Below are 15,492 nucleotides of genomic sequence, written 5' to 3'. Positions count from 1 at the left end.
CATCTTCACAAATCCATCCAGTTTGGCTTGTGGCATGTGAAGAACTTGGATCAACCACTTCACTGCACTTATTACAATATGCAATGTGTCGGAGGAGTAGAATTTGCAATCTTTCTGTCCATTAGTGGAAAAAGAACCAGCAATTAGACAGCTGGCAGCCAAACAGCACCTCCTGACCAGGGATTCTGGGCATGAGTCTCCAGTCATTAAGGCATCTTTAGGGGCTTTCCTACTAAAATACCTTTGCTGTTGAGTGTTTGTCTTAAATATCTGCTTTTGTTGATGAAACTACAAGTATCTTGTACATACCGTACATCTTTAGCACCACCATTGTCTGAGCCCAAAAGAGGTGATGTCTAAAGAGAAAGTGAGTATTACCATGACGTTGGCATAGTGGAGTCCCGGTGACCCCTTATACTGCTACCATACCCCCACCCCCAATAACTTAACCCCCTTATTGAAATGACCACAGACACATAAATGGATGAAATGGCCACAGCAGACTTTATTTAAACATAACTTACAATAACATTTATAAAGGGGGTTGTGGTCCTCGAAGCTCAAACAATCTGGTGATCACCCAATACTCCGATCTTACCTTCCCCCTAAAGCCCATTACTCCCAGCTGCAACCACTAACTCGGGAGCACCAAACAAATATGAGGGGGAAGGGTTAAACTACCAAACACGAGAACCGACCCCACCATGCCGACGTTCCCCCATGATCACCAGACCACTCCCCAAACCAGTAAATTAACGGGGATTTCCCCCTCCATTGGGACCCCCCAATCCAATTTTCACCAACTTCGAGGACCCCACCCCAACCGCCTCTGCCACTATGACCCGAAAGAATACAAAAAGGGGAGGGTGGGCGAGACAAACAGTTCAGCTGCAGCCGCAGCAATGGCTCCTTTCCCCTCTAGCTTGCCCTAACAGTCCCAAAAACCCCACCCCTCTTCTCCTTCACCCTATCCCCCCTAGCCACGTCATGCCGGCCTCCACCCACCCCCTGGGGAGGGGGATGGAGGTTCCAGCACTTGACGTTGGCATAGTGGAGTCCCGGTGACCCCTTATACTGCTACCATATCCCCACCCCCAATAGCTTAACCCCCTTATTGAAATGACCACAGACACATAAATGGATGAAATGGCCACAGCAGCCTTTATTTAAACATAACTTCGAGGACCCCACCCCAGCCGCCACAACGAGAGCGCTTTGACCCCCTCAAATGCTCGAGACCCCCCCTTCCTTACCGGACAATGCCATGGCCCACTCAATACCCTCCTGAATCCCCAAAGACCATAAATCCGTTCCCAATGCATTCAGGTGGACCCCATCCGCCAACCAGTAATCCTGATCCACCGCCTCCAAGTCAAAGTGACGAACCGCCACACCCCCATTCCTCACCACAAAGGCCGAAATAGCCCGATTGATTTTCGGATTATCGCCACACTTCGTGCAAAGCCCAGCTGACGCCCATCCAAATGAATGTCCGCCCGGATCGCTGCCCAGTGCACAAAGGAGTGGCCCAATATCCAAACCAAACGGGAAAGGTCCCCTGCAAAAGAAGACAACAAAACATCACAGTACCATAACATAACCCAACTCATCCAACAACTCCCCACATTGCAAACCATACTACGGGCATACATAACTCAAATATCTCCTGGATTCCACCGACCTATCCTCCATACTACTTCCGGACTCAATGCGCACACAGCCGCCTCCGTCGCCGCTCCAATCCTAAAAGAATGAGGCGCATAACAACCAGGATCCAGGCCAAGATGCTCCACACACCTCTGAAAAATTGCCCGAAACTGATAATTCGACAAGAACGAACCATCCTCGTGACAAAGCAACGGCCCATCGACCCAACCCCCTAAACTCCCGCAAACACCGCACCGGACACATTACCGACTCAGCCAGCATACCCAGCACCACACGCCGTCCTCTGCCGGCTTGATCCGTCTTGGACCTCCGAAGCCAAAATTCCACACTAGTGTCAAATAAAAGCACGTCCCGCGCCTGGATCCCCCTATAACCGTGCCGACTAACCGCCACCAACTCCCCAATCCGGAGCGCTCCAAAAAACACAAAAGAAAACGCCAGATGAAACAAAATAACCTCAAAAACCGACGAACACACCATATTCAGGTGGGCCCCCACTCGCTCCAAAAGTGCAAAGGACACTGGCCTCCTCCTATCTACACTACTCAGCCCCCAGCGAAAACCCCTCAATGCCTGCCGCACCAAAAAGGTTTTCGTCAAATCCGGCCTGTTCTGCAACTTAAACCCAAAGGCCAGGCCCGCTACCACCCGACCCACCTTTGCCTGGGACCAACCCCATGCCAACCACCGCCCGACCCACAAGAGCAACACGCCTACCTGAACCTCCACCGACCGAATCAAACCAAAAGACTGAACCCAAGCCTCCCATTGTTGCCAAGCCTGCTGATAAGCCTCCCAAGTCGCCTCTGCCAACGATCCTCTGATCAAATATCCAACGGCCCTCATACCACACTCCAGAGTTCGGGAGGGCACGTCAATCCCACGGCCATGGCCCCCGGCGCCAATTCCTTGAAGCGGTCCCACTGGAAACGAGAGAGAGCGTCAGCAATAGAATTCAGCACCCCCGGCACATGCGACGCAGATACACAAGCATTAATGGACAAACAGGCCAACACCAATCTCCGCAAAACCCTAATAACCGGAGGGGAATTAGCCGAGATATTGTTAATCTCTAAAATGACCCCCATGTTGTCACAGTAAAACCTCACTCGTCTGTTCCGAAAACGCTCCCGCCACAGCGTCACCGCCACCAACATCGAAAAAATTTCCAACAGCGCCAAATTCTTCACCAGCCCCGCCAAACCTTCGGCCATCGCTCTGCACACCACTCCCCTTCAAGATAGGCCCCGAAGCCCTGACCCCCAGACGCATTGGTAAACAGGTCTAACTCCAAATTTCCCACCAGAGGCTCCCTAAACAGGGACCGCCCATTGTAGTTTGCCAAAAATTGTCCCCAAACCTTCAAATCCGCCTTAACTTCGGCCGACAGACGCACGAAATGATGAGGTGATAGCACCCCTACAGTGGCCATCGCAAGCCGCCATGAAAAAATCCGCCCCATTGGCATCACCCGACACGCAAAATTGAGTTGGCCCAGCAACGATTGCACCTCCCTCAGGGTAAGTTTTTTGACCCTCATCACCCTTGCCACCTCCCCCCTGAGGGCCACCACCTTGTCCACCGGTAACCGAAACTCCTGTCAGAGTCAATAACAATCCCAAGGAAAGAAATACATGTCGCCGGACCCTCCGTCTTCCCCGGCGCCAAAGGGACCCCAAAACGCTGAGCCACCCACTCCATCGTTGCATGCAAATTCTGGCAAACCTCCGAGTCCCCTGGACCAATGCAGAAAAAATCGTCTAAATAATGAATAATAGACAACCCGAAACATCCCTAACCACCCACTCCAAAAAGGAACTAAACGCTTCAAACAATGAACAAGACAACGAGCATAACATGGGCAGGCATCTATCAACAAAATAATTCCCCTCCCAAAAACAGCAGAGCAAGCGTACGCTGTCCGGATGAACCAACAACAACCGAAATGCCAATTCGACATCCGTCTTAGCCATCAGGGCCCCCCGTCCACACCGCCGCACCCAATCCGCCACTTCGTCAAACGACGTATACACCACCGAGCATAACTCGGAATCTATGCCATCATTCACTGATTTCACCCTCTCCCCCCCGTGGGTAAGACAAGTGGTGAATAAGCCGAAACTTATTCGCCTCCTTCTTCGGCACCACCCCCAGTGGCGAAACCACCATATCCTGAAAAGGTGGGGACCGAAAAGGCCCCGCCATATGCCCCAACGACACCTCCTTTTCCAAGTTCTCCCGAACCACCTCCAGATGCTGGCTTGCCGACTGTAAGTTCTTAAAACGCCCCTGCCCCGGACCCGCTCCCGAAGGAATACAAAAACCGAATTCAAAACCCCTCACCAGCAACTCTGCCTCCTCCTTTCTTGGGAACCTCTTTAGATAAGGGAGCATCTTTTGAAGCTTCAGTGGAATCTCCCCCTTTTGAACTACCAGGCCCCTCTTTGACCCTGCTATGCCGGAAACACTTCGCCACCCCGTGATTGGTGCCACTACAGTGTGAGCAGTGGTGCTTAAACTTACACTGCTCCCCAAACTTGCACTGGCCCTCATTGAAGAGCCAGCAAAGCACAGATTTTTGGGATCCCGACTGACCTCCAGCTCCCCCGCCGGCCTGCTGCCCATACCGCCCCCCAGCCTGGCCGGAAGCCCCGGCCGCCCCTGGAAAGGATTGCCCATACCGAGTCGGTGCCATGACCCGCAACCAGAGCCCAATGTCCTTCTGGTTCCATCTTATAGACGGCCGAATAGCTTTCCTCTGACGAAACTGTTCGTCATACTGCAACCAGGCCTGCCCCGCGTATACCCTATAGGCTTCCCCTATGGAATCCAAATAGCAGAAAAGGTGCGAACAACTGTCCGGCGCCTTCTCCCCTATCACACTGGCTAAAATTGCAAATGCTGGCAGACAGTTTGTATACGTCTGAGGGATCAGCCGCCATCGCTGCTTCTCCTCATCTTCTTCTTTTTTGTTGTTGTCTTTCTTGGGCTTGTCCAAATTAAATTTCTCTAACGGCAACAAAGAGAAGATTTTAACATATTCATCCCTCCAAATCTTCTCCCTAACCTCCTTCTTTAAATGCGACCCCAGCGGCCCCTCAAAACACACGTAAACCTCCCCCCTCGCCTTATCATCCAAGTGAATGCGGTCCTTGTCTTTCTCCGTCTGCACAGAAACCGACACTGGCTCGGACCCCCGTCATACTCGCCGCCGCCACCACAACACTCTCGGGACCCCCGATCCCACCCACGCTGATGCACAACCTCCTGCACTCCCGGTCCCCTCCAGGCACGCCAACAACTGCCTGACTTCCAACAAAACCTCCCCAACCCCTACTAACCCTGGCAGAGCCGCCTGTCCCTGAGCCCCCATCCCAGCCCCCGCCGGACCCACCACACTACCCGGAACATCATTAACAAAAGGAGACGAACAAAACACAGAACTGTAGTCAGCGAGCTGCGCAGGAGCTGTGATCCTGCCAGCCGTCAATCCAGAATCCTGCCGTCCAGCCGCCGCCACTGGCGCCGTGTACCTCTCGTGCCTGTAGTCCTCCACTCGTCCGATCGGCGATGGTAACCTCGGATCGGTCGATCCCGAACCCCATCCAGGCGGCCCACACATTGCCGCTCCTGGCTCCCGACCACCAGGCTGCCGCTGAGACCCAGAGCCATCCTGCCCTGGCCTGCCGACCTCCTGCCAGGGATCCTGCCGTCCGTCCTGTGCTACATCTGCAGTCAAGCCAGGCTGCCCGACAGGGACATCGCCAGCGCGGCCCGCCACAGCCTCCAGATCGCTCCGATGACAGGCAGCAGTAGGCCCCTCCCCCTAACGGGCTGAGGCCTACTAACCACCGCCGACCTCAGCCGCGGCCTTGAATTCCTCCCGGCGTGAAGGGAGCTCCCAAGGCTGGACACCTCCCCCACCGCCGGAGGGTCCCTTACGGGGCTTCCCTGCTGCCGCTGAGGTCCCGCAGGCGCTGCAGCGGACCGCCCCGGCTCGCAGGCCGCGCCTGCCCCATTGCCCACCCGGATCCACCGGGAGAGAGATGCTCTGGAGGCCTGGACCTGCAGTATGCCCGCCCCCTAGTCACAGGAGAAACCTCCGCGGCCGCCCCCAGACCCTCCCCCAACCACAACGAGCGTGCCGCACCTGCGGCCTTGCACCACGCCGCCAGCCAGTACCGCCCGCAGCTGCTCCTCTACCCTGCCGGAGGGGTGGCACCGGGCTGCCTCCCGCAGCTCCTCCATGAGGCCGTCCATGGTAAGGCAAAGGAGAAAAATTTTATTTTTTTTTTGTGATTGTGCTCACTGTGCACAAACACTTCAGCTGCAGCCGCAGCAATCGCTCCTTTCCCCTCTAGCTTTCCCTAACAGTTCCAAAAACCCCACCCTCTTCTCCTTCACCCTATCCCCCCTAGCCACATCATGCCGGCCTCCACCTACCCTCTGGGGAGGGGGGTGGAGGTTCCAGCCGGGCACTTTCCTGCCAAAGAACTATATCTCTCATCTCTTCCTACCTTATCTGCTGAAGGAGTTTTGGATACTGACCAACCATCTCATTCTACGTCTGGAACAGCATGGAAAAAAGCTGTCTACAGTCATGGCCAAATGTTTTGAGAATGACACCAAAATTATATTTTCACATGATCTGTTGCCCTCTGATTTTTAATTGTGTTTGTCTGATGTTTACATCACATACAGAAATATAATTGCAATCATATATTATGAGTACCAAAAGGTTATATTGACAGTTAGAATGAGTTAATGCAGCAAGTCAATATTTGCAGTGTTGACCCTTCTTCTTCAGGATCTCTGCAATTCTCCCTGGCATGCTCTCAATCAACTTCTGGACCAAATCCTGACTGATAGCTGTCCATTCTTGCATAAGCAATGCTAGCATTTTGCCAGAATTTGTTGGTTTTTGTTTGTCCACCCGTCTCTTGATGATTGCCCACAAGTTCTCAATGGGATTAAGATCTGGGGAGTTTCCAGGCCATGGACCCAAAATCTGTATGTTTTGTTCCATGAGCCATTTAGTGATCACATTTGCTTTATGGTAAGGTGCTCCATCATGCTGGAAAAGGCATTTTTGGGCGCCAAACTGCTCTTGGACAGTTGGGAGAAGTTGCTCTTGGAGGACATTCTGGTACCATTCTTTATTCATGGCTGTGTTTTTAGGCAAGACTGTGAGTGAGCCGATTCCCTTGGCTGAGAAGCAATCCCACACATGAATCATTTCAGGATGCTTAACAGTTGGCATGAGATAAGACTGGTGGTAGCGCTCACCTCTTCTTCTCCTAATAAGCTGTTTTCCAGATGTCCCAAACAATCGAAAAGGGGATTCATTTGAGAAAATGACTTTACCCCAGTCCTCAGCAGTCCACTCCCTGTACCTTTTGCAGAATATCAGTCGGTCCCTGATATTTTTTCTGGAGAGAAGTGGCTTCTTTGCTGCCCTCCTTGAAACCAGGCCTTGCTCAAGCAGTCTCCGCCTCACAGTGCGTGCAGAAGCACTCACACCAGCCTGCTGCCATTGCTGAGCTAGCTCGGCACTGCTGATAGTCCGATCCCGCAGCTGAAACAGTTTTAAGATACGGTCCTGGCATTTGCTGGTCCTTCTTGGGCGCCCTGGAGCCTTTTTGGCAACAATGGAAGCTCTCTCCTTGAAGTTCTTGATGATGCGATAGATTGTTGACTGAGGTGCAATCTTTATAGCTGCGATACTCTTCTCTGTTAGGCCATTTTTGTGCAGAGCAATGATGGCTGCATGTGTTTCTTTAGCGATAACCATGGTTAACTGAAGAGAAACAATGATACCAAGCACCAGCCTCCTTTTAAAGTGTCCAGTGGTTTCATTCTTACTTAATCATGACTGATTGATCGCCAGCCCTGTCCTCATCAACACCCACACATGTGTTAATGGAACAATCACTAAAACAATGTTAGCTGCTCCTTTTAAGGCAGGAATGCAATGATGTTGAAATGTGTTTTGGGGGTTGAAGTTCATTTCCTTAGCCAATATTGACTTTGCAAGTAATTGCTGTTAAGCTGATCACTCTTTATGACATTCTGGAGTATATGCAAATTGCCATTAGAAAAACTTAAGCAGTAGACTTTGTAAAAATTAATATTTGTAGCATTCTCAAAACTTTTGGCCATGACTATACACTTCAATTTGCAATTACTATCTCAAGCTATAATATTGTATATGTATAGTGTTCAGAACATGGCAACATAGTGACTAACTCAAAGTTTCAGGGTTTGTATAGCTATTAAAATCTATTTATTCTCAACAACAGATAAATAAAAATCAATTACCGGTTGGAAAATAATCATTGATGAAAGGAACAGAGTATTGATAATCTCATTGTTTAGTGCAAAAATGAGAATCTTCATTATTATTCCATTAAGGCATCATGCAAGAGGAAGAATTGTTTCTGTGCTGTGTATAGGCTCCATGCAAAGTCCCTGTGACGTTATGTTGCTCCACTCACTAATAGTGATGGACGAACCTGCAAATATCCGGGATAGGCAGGTCAAATTTATTTTATTTTTTAAAACAAAAGAGTTTGGGCCTGGTTGCCAATGCCCATATAAGTGTATGGGGACCCAAATCATGCGCTTTAAAATGGTGGTAGAAAGGGCTAGGGGGATTTAAGTACGTGTGTTATACTTATGAAGGCTCCATGTGGCTTTAACACTACTTACGGGTCCACTCATTACCCTCATGCACATGCACTGCTTCCCCTGGCATCCGTGATTGGTTGCAGTCAGACCACACCCCCACCCTGTATGATAGCCTGTATAACTGCTTGGAATCACAGACACTGTGTGCATATCTATAGTGGTGTAAAAATAAATAAATAAATAAATAAATGAAAAATTTGGAATAGGGTCTGCCAATACTGTGATGCCCAGCACAGATAAAGCATATGGCTACGGGTTGCAGCCCCCAGACGTGCTGTTACGGGGTTGATGGCTTAGGAAGGAAGGAGTGTACAATCCTAAGCGCAACCTAAGGTCCACCATGCTATGGATGGAATATAGCTGCTATGAGCCCAGAGAGCAGGGTGGACAACAGCAGATTAATGAGCGCACTAGGTTCTGTGTTATTTGCACAGAGACTGCACTGGCAATAACATAAAAATAACACAAATTCAAGTGTCCTGCCTATATGCAGTGCACAGCACGCTTAACCAGCGCGCGCACCAGTACTGAAGATGTAATTCAAGCGACCTGCCTAACACCAAAGTTGAAAAAGACTGAGCGCCATCCAGTGTCGACAGCTTCCATCTATAATCTAAGCACCACCCCAAACAAACTCATGCCCAGTCAGCGTGGGTGTCGTCCACCGGCCAATCCATGGATGCCGTGTTATCAGAGCAGCTGACGAACCACGGCCAATCAGAAGGAGCATTGTCACGAGCATTGCCCCATTTCCTGTACTTAGAATTGGCAGAGCATATTCATCCCGCACAGCTCAGTGGCCCATTTTCTGCACTTAGAATATGGCACAGCAGATTCAGCCTGCGCATGCTCAGTAGCACATTTTCTGCACTTAGAATCTGGCAGAGCATATTCAGCCCACAGAATGTCACAAGATTGAGCCAGCCATTGAGACCAGTGCCTAGGCGGAGCAGTGGCCACAGAGGGAACCTCGAGCAAGGGAAAGACAGAGGGCACCCGCCTCCTGCGCATAACACGTGTGCTTATCTTGGCTGTGTATAGAAATAAGAGGGACCCTATGCAGCATTTTTAAAAATGATTTAAAGAAATTTTAAAAACGGTGTATAGTGCCCCCCAATTTTGATGCCCAGCCATGATAAAGCAGACAGCTGTGGGCTGATATTTTCAAGCTTGGGAGGCCCATGGTTTTTGCCCCCAGCCTAAAAATAGGAGACTGCAACTGCCCAGAATTGTTGCTTCGATTAGATGTGACAATCCCAGAATTTTACCCGGCTCATCCTGATTTCCCTGGTGCAGTGGCAATTGCGGTAATATCAGCTCACAGCTGCCACTAAGCCCTACATTAGTAATGGAAGGCATCTATGAGATCCCCCTATTACTAAAGTGTAACTAAAAAGAAATAAACACAAACCCCGAAAAAATCCTTTATTTGAAATAGAATACAAAAAACACCCTTTTTCACCCCTTTATTAACCCCAAAACACCCAGTTCCATAATAATCCACATGAGGTCCCACAATGATTCTGGCTCTGCTACATACTGAAGTCACAGCGCACAGGCACAGAACATTTCTGCACGCTGTGGGCTTCAGGTAAAGACTGACTGAGCCGCAGCTGTGAGCGGTGACATCACTCACTTTATCTGCTTTAACAGCTGGAGGTTCCCGCAGTACCCCATCTGTGACCGCAAGTAAACTGACCTCAGCTGATCTCATTAAACTTAGTGACCTCACCTGCATCTCCTGGCAGAAAACCACATTTTTTTGCCAAGAGATGCAAATTTGGTGCTAAATTCAGACATGCAGTCACGCAGGGTGTGAGCGCAGTCTGACTGCAACCAATCACAGACACTGGGACTGCCGGTGGGTGGGGAAAGCAGTGCATGCATGAGGGTAATGAGCACCCTAGAAGTAGTAGTACAGCCACGTGGGAGACTGGTCAGTAGAAAGTGCCTGCTTTTTTCCTATTTTCTTTCTTTTATCTTTTTTATTTATTATTTTTTTTCTTTAATTATCTGGATTGCCGGTTCCAGATAGTTACCCAGAGGTCACTGAGAACTTTGGGCCCAGGGTCGGTGCACGGATACTTGATATCCCACACGAATCCTAAAAGCAATACTTTTTTTCAGGATTATAAAGAATAGGGATGAGCAAATCTGAACAGTAAATTTTGGTGTCCAAACCTCGATGCTCGGGCACTGTTCATTTGTTAATCATCATGGTTGAAAATCAATCAACAGGCATGATTGCATGCAAAAGTTGTGTGTATTCTGCTGTGAACAATAAAGATTAAAAAAATAAAAATTGCTTGGGCTCCTGTCTATTTTTGATTACCAGTGAAAAGAAAACAGACACCTGTGTGCTGTAACCCTCAGCTGTCTGTTTTACCTTGGCTGGTTATCAAAAATAGAGGGGACTCCACTCCAGTTTTTAATTATTTAAATAAATAATTTAATTAAAAACGGCTTGGGATTTCACTGAAATAAAAACTATCATATTTTTTTGCCCTGAAAAATGTGCTAGGGCTTATTCTCAGGAAAACACAGTTGGGAGTAAGTTTACCTCCTCAAAAAATCAGACCTTCCTTCCCAGGAGAATCATAGTTACAAGACCCAGATGTCTGTGTGGCTTCCAGATCCTCCTGCGATCTTCGGCAGGCGCTCACAGCAGGGATGCTCCAGGCAGTCCTCCCTTGCTTCTGGCCAACACACCCACCTACAACAGATCGCACACACACACACACACACACACACACACATACTCATACTCATACTCATACACACAAGATCGCACACAATTCCACATCAGATCACACATACACACTCCCCACAACGATATCGATTGCTTATGGCTGGCGGGAGAAGATGGCATGCAACGCAGTGGAGCATGAGGACCTGCGGTGGAACACATAGAGGACATGTGGTGGAACGCATTGGTGCATTCCAATGCAGGTCCTTCATACGTTCCACTGCAGGTCCTCAAGCTCCACTGCATTGCATCCCAGGTTCCCCTGCCAGCCAGAAGCAATTGGTATCTCCAGATGTGATGAGTGTGTGTGTGATCTGATGTCTGATTGTGCAATCTGATGTGTGTGTGTGTGATCTGATGTGTATGTGTGCGATCTGATGTTTGTGTGTGCGTGCGATCTGATGTGTGTAGGTGTGCGACCTGATGTGTGTGTTCCACTTCAGGTCTTCCTGTTCAGCATTTGGTGAGTATGAGGGGCCTTCTGTCTTCTCTCTTTTGGGGAGTGTCTGCTTTCTATAATGAAGTGTCCTGCAGTATTCTTTAACATTTTTAGCTGCCTGGACACTTCATTATTGAACCACTACTAGTGCTTATTTTCAAGGTTGGGCTTATTTTTGGAAAAATATGGTATCACGGTGGGAAAGCCCATGGTTATTTGGCCTTTCCCAGCCTAAAAATGGTAGCCTGCAGCTTTGTCCCAGCTCTTCCCTATTGCCCTGGTGTGATGGCAATCTGGGTAATACTTTTGGGGTTGATGTCAGCAGTGAATTGACAGCTGGCATCAGTCTCTGGGGTTAGAAAGAGGAGTCTATCAGAAACCTCCACTACCAACTGGGCAAGTGAAAAGTTAAAAAAAAACACAGAAAAAAAAAGTTTATTTGAATAAACACTCCTCCACACTCCCTTATTCACCAATTTATTCCTTGAAGCTTAATCCTGGAAGTTCTGCCCTAATCCAACGGTGTATTCTCCCACAACGTACATCAATTGCTATGAAGTAGCATTCTGAGAACTAGGTCACTTCCAGTCAGAGGCAACCCAGAATTTCTCACTCTAGTGAAAAATTCCAGGCTGGCACTGATCGGGAATAATCTATGCAGCCTCGTTTCAAGAATGTTCTCAGAACAGGGCTTCATAGTTTACTACCAGTCAGCAGTAGCCCATAATTTCTCACGAGCAGTGACGTTTGTTACTCATATCACTGCTCGTAAGAAATTCCTGGTTGCCATTGACCGGCTGAAACCTATGGAATCTCATTCATAAGTCACTGACCAGCAGTCAGCAGAATGTAGAGGAATTTTTTTTTTATTTAATAAATGCGTGAAATATGGCATGTGGGTGAGTGTCTTTTCAAAGAAACCTTTTTTTCCCTGTGCGCATGTGTTTGTGTTTTTTAACTCTGTACTTACCGGGTTAGTAATAGGGCTGTCTGATAGACACCTATCCATTACTAATCCCTGGGCTTGATATCAGCTGTTCATTCAGAGTTGACATCAAATGTAAAAGTATTACCCCAATTGTCACCGCACCAGGGCAATCGGGGTGAGTTGGGTGAAGTGCCAGAATTGGTGCATCTAACGGATGCACCACTTTTGGAGTGGCTGCGGGCTGCCAATTTAGCCTGGCAGGGGCTAAATAACCATGAGCACTCTCACCCTGATAATATTAGCCCCAAGCTGTCTTATTTATCTCGGCTGGTTATCAAATATAGGGTGGCACCCTCAATATTTTTTTAAATTAAGGTAAAGCCGACAGCTGAGGATTACAGCCCACAGTTGCAGCTTTACTTGTGCTGGTTATCAAAAATAGGCAGGTGCCTACGACTTTTTTTTTTTTCTTTTTTGATTTTATTCCTTATCCGCATTTGCTGACAGAGCAATTGCCTCCTATTGGCATCCTTTTACAGCCCTCTAGGCCTTACTGTGACCATTTTACAGCTATTTTACAGTACACAATTTCAGGTCTTCTTTGGCTCTATGGGTCCCGAACCAAACGTTTATTTAAGGAAGTCCTGAACTTCCACGGGTCCGCTCATTTCTAATAAAGAATAGTAAATAGTACACAGCAATCCATAATATAAAATCGGAGTTGTACACAGTTACACTTTACACTTCCGTTATATAGTACAGCTCTGTACAACTCAGAAGCTCTATGAAGCAGCTATATGGCTCTCTAGATGAGGTCTGATTAGTATATTTATGGCTTTAGTTCCCTTTATGTACTATAGGCTCGTATCTGTGGTTGTCCTATTTGAGGCTGTCTCATAATGTGCAGCTTCTCATTGCCTTTTGTAGGACTTCGCTGACATTACACTAATATGTCTTTTCAGGTCATGGAGAAAAGAACAAACCCTAAGATGTGAATGCTGTCTCTGCCCTGTACTTTCACAGTATACGAAGGGTGCTAAATGTGATTAGCCTCTTGTAGACTCATCATTTTCATCATCATTCAGTGATATTGAAATTGTTGCAAGCCAGTAGAGCCTCAACACACGTGACTGGGGGTGTGAGCTAGATAAGCCATCAGTGATTCTTCAAGAACTTGTTCTAGTGAATGTATGTAGCATTAGATCTACGTTATGCAAACAATTGAAAACTTTACATTAAAAAGGTTAAACATTGATCAAAATAAGCCATCAATGTTTGATCAGCGGGCGGTGGATCTCTGAGACCTCTGCTGATCATCACAGGGAACAAGCTGGGGCTGTATTATGGCTTCTTTGGGCAGGCCGATCTCAGCCCGATGTGAAAGCTTTCTCCTGTTTAATAGTCGGTTGATGCTGGTTCACCAGCCTGTTTACTCGACGAAAACCAACAGGAATAGAACAATTACTGTTACGATCATTCTGTCTCCATATAGCAACTTGTTGATGGCAGTACATTCCTCATTTACAGTGGCTAATGTTCTGCCAAAAACAATGATTTTTATTACGGCATAAACCATCTAATCAACCAAAGAACGAGGATTTTGCTTGGGTGATTGCCAGCATGTTTACACAGGCAGATAATCGTGAGCGAGCGTTCTTAGGAATGCTCTTTCGCCAGTAATTTTCTACATAGGGCCTGATTCATTATTGCATTTGCACTTGTTTTGCACCACCTGTGCACACACGTCCTGTGACTTCATTAAAAACTATGACCGAGCATAATAAAGACAGTAATTCATAATTACATTGTATCATACGCATTATAAAAACGCATCTAAAGGGAACCTGTCAGCTTCCCCAGGCTGCGTTCACCCAGCTTCAGTGTGCTTTGTCAGGGAGCTGGTGACACCGCTCTTGTAAAATCATGTTATTCATGCCCACAAGGGTGAGATAACAGGATTACTAGGACAAGTCTGGGGAAAGCAACCCTCCACAACTAGTCACCCAGTAATTAGCATATCACCATGTTATAAAAATGATGTTATGGTGATAGACAAAGCAATAAGCCACCCAAGAACCTTATTTGAAATTATATTTAGGGTTGAAAAAAGATATTAGGGCAATTTGGGGGGCCTAGGGAAGCTGACAAGTTCCCTACAAATCAATGAATTAATCTCCAAAGTGCAGTGTGCATCAGTACAGATATCCATTTAGCTTCGTTTTGTAAAAGCAAGGTATGTACAGTGGTGTGAAAAAGTGTTTACCGCTTTTCTGATTTCTTATTCTTTTGCATGATTGTCACACTTAAATGTTTCAGGTCACCAAACAAATTGAAATACTAGACAAAGATAACACAAGTAAACACAAAATGCAGTTAATAAATGAAAGTCTTTATTATTAAGGGAAAAAGAAATCCAAACCTACAGGGCCCTGTGTGAAAAAGAGATTGCCCCGTAAACCAAATAACTGGTTGGGCCACCCTTAACAGCAACAACTGCAATCAAGCGTTTGTGATAACAGGCATTGAGTAATTACAACGCTCTTGAGGAATTTTGGCCCACTCATCTTTGTATAATTGTTGTAATTCAGCCACCTTGGATGGTTTCTGAGCATGAACCACCTTTTTAAGGTCATGCCACAGCATCTAAATTGTATTAAGGTTAGGACTTTAGCTTTGCCATTTCAAAGTCTTAATTTTGTTTTTCTTAAACCATTCAGAGGTCAACTTGCTGGAGTGTTTTAGACCATTGCCCTGCTGCATAACCCAAGTGCACTTCAGTTTGAGGTCATGAACAGATGGCTGGATATTCTCCTACAGGATGTTTTGGTAGACAGCAGAATTCATGGTTCCATTTACCACAGCAAGACTTCCAAGACCTGAAGCAGCAATACAGCTCCAGACCATCACACTAACACCACCATATTCTACTGTTGCAATGATGTTCCTTCCTGAAATGCTGTTACTTCTACGCCAGTTGTAATGGGACATACATTTTCCAAAAAGTTCAACTTTTGTTAGTCCACA

General features: G+C 47.4%; 1 protein-coding gene across 4 annotated transcripts in view; it reads left to right on the top strand.

Annotated features, from left to right (window-relative positions):
* The window catches only part of LOC142288327 (uncharacterized), a 936,281-nt gene that overhangs the window by 828,275 nt on the left and 92,514 nt on the right, over positions 1 to 15,492 (top strand). The window lies entirely within an intron of this gene.

The sequence above is a fragment of the Anomaloglossus baeobatrachus genome, chromosome 2 (genome assembly GCF_048569485.1).
Source record: "Anomaloglossus baeobatrachus isolate aAnoBae1 chromosome 2, aAnoBae1.hap1, whole genome shotgun sequence".
Classification (NCBI taxonomy): Eukaryota; Metazoa; Chordata; class Amphibia; order Anura; family Aromobatidae; genus Anomaloglossus; species Anomaloglossus baeobatrachus.
The sequence above is the reverse complement of the archived record's forward strand: the minus strand, read 5'-3'. Positions and strand labels throughout refer to the sequence as shown.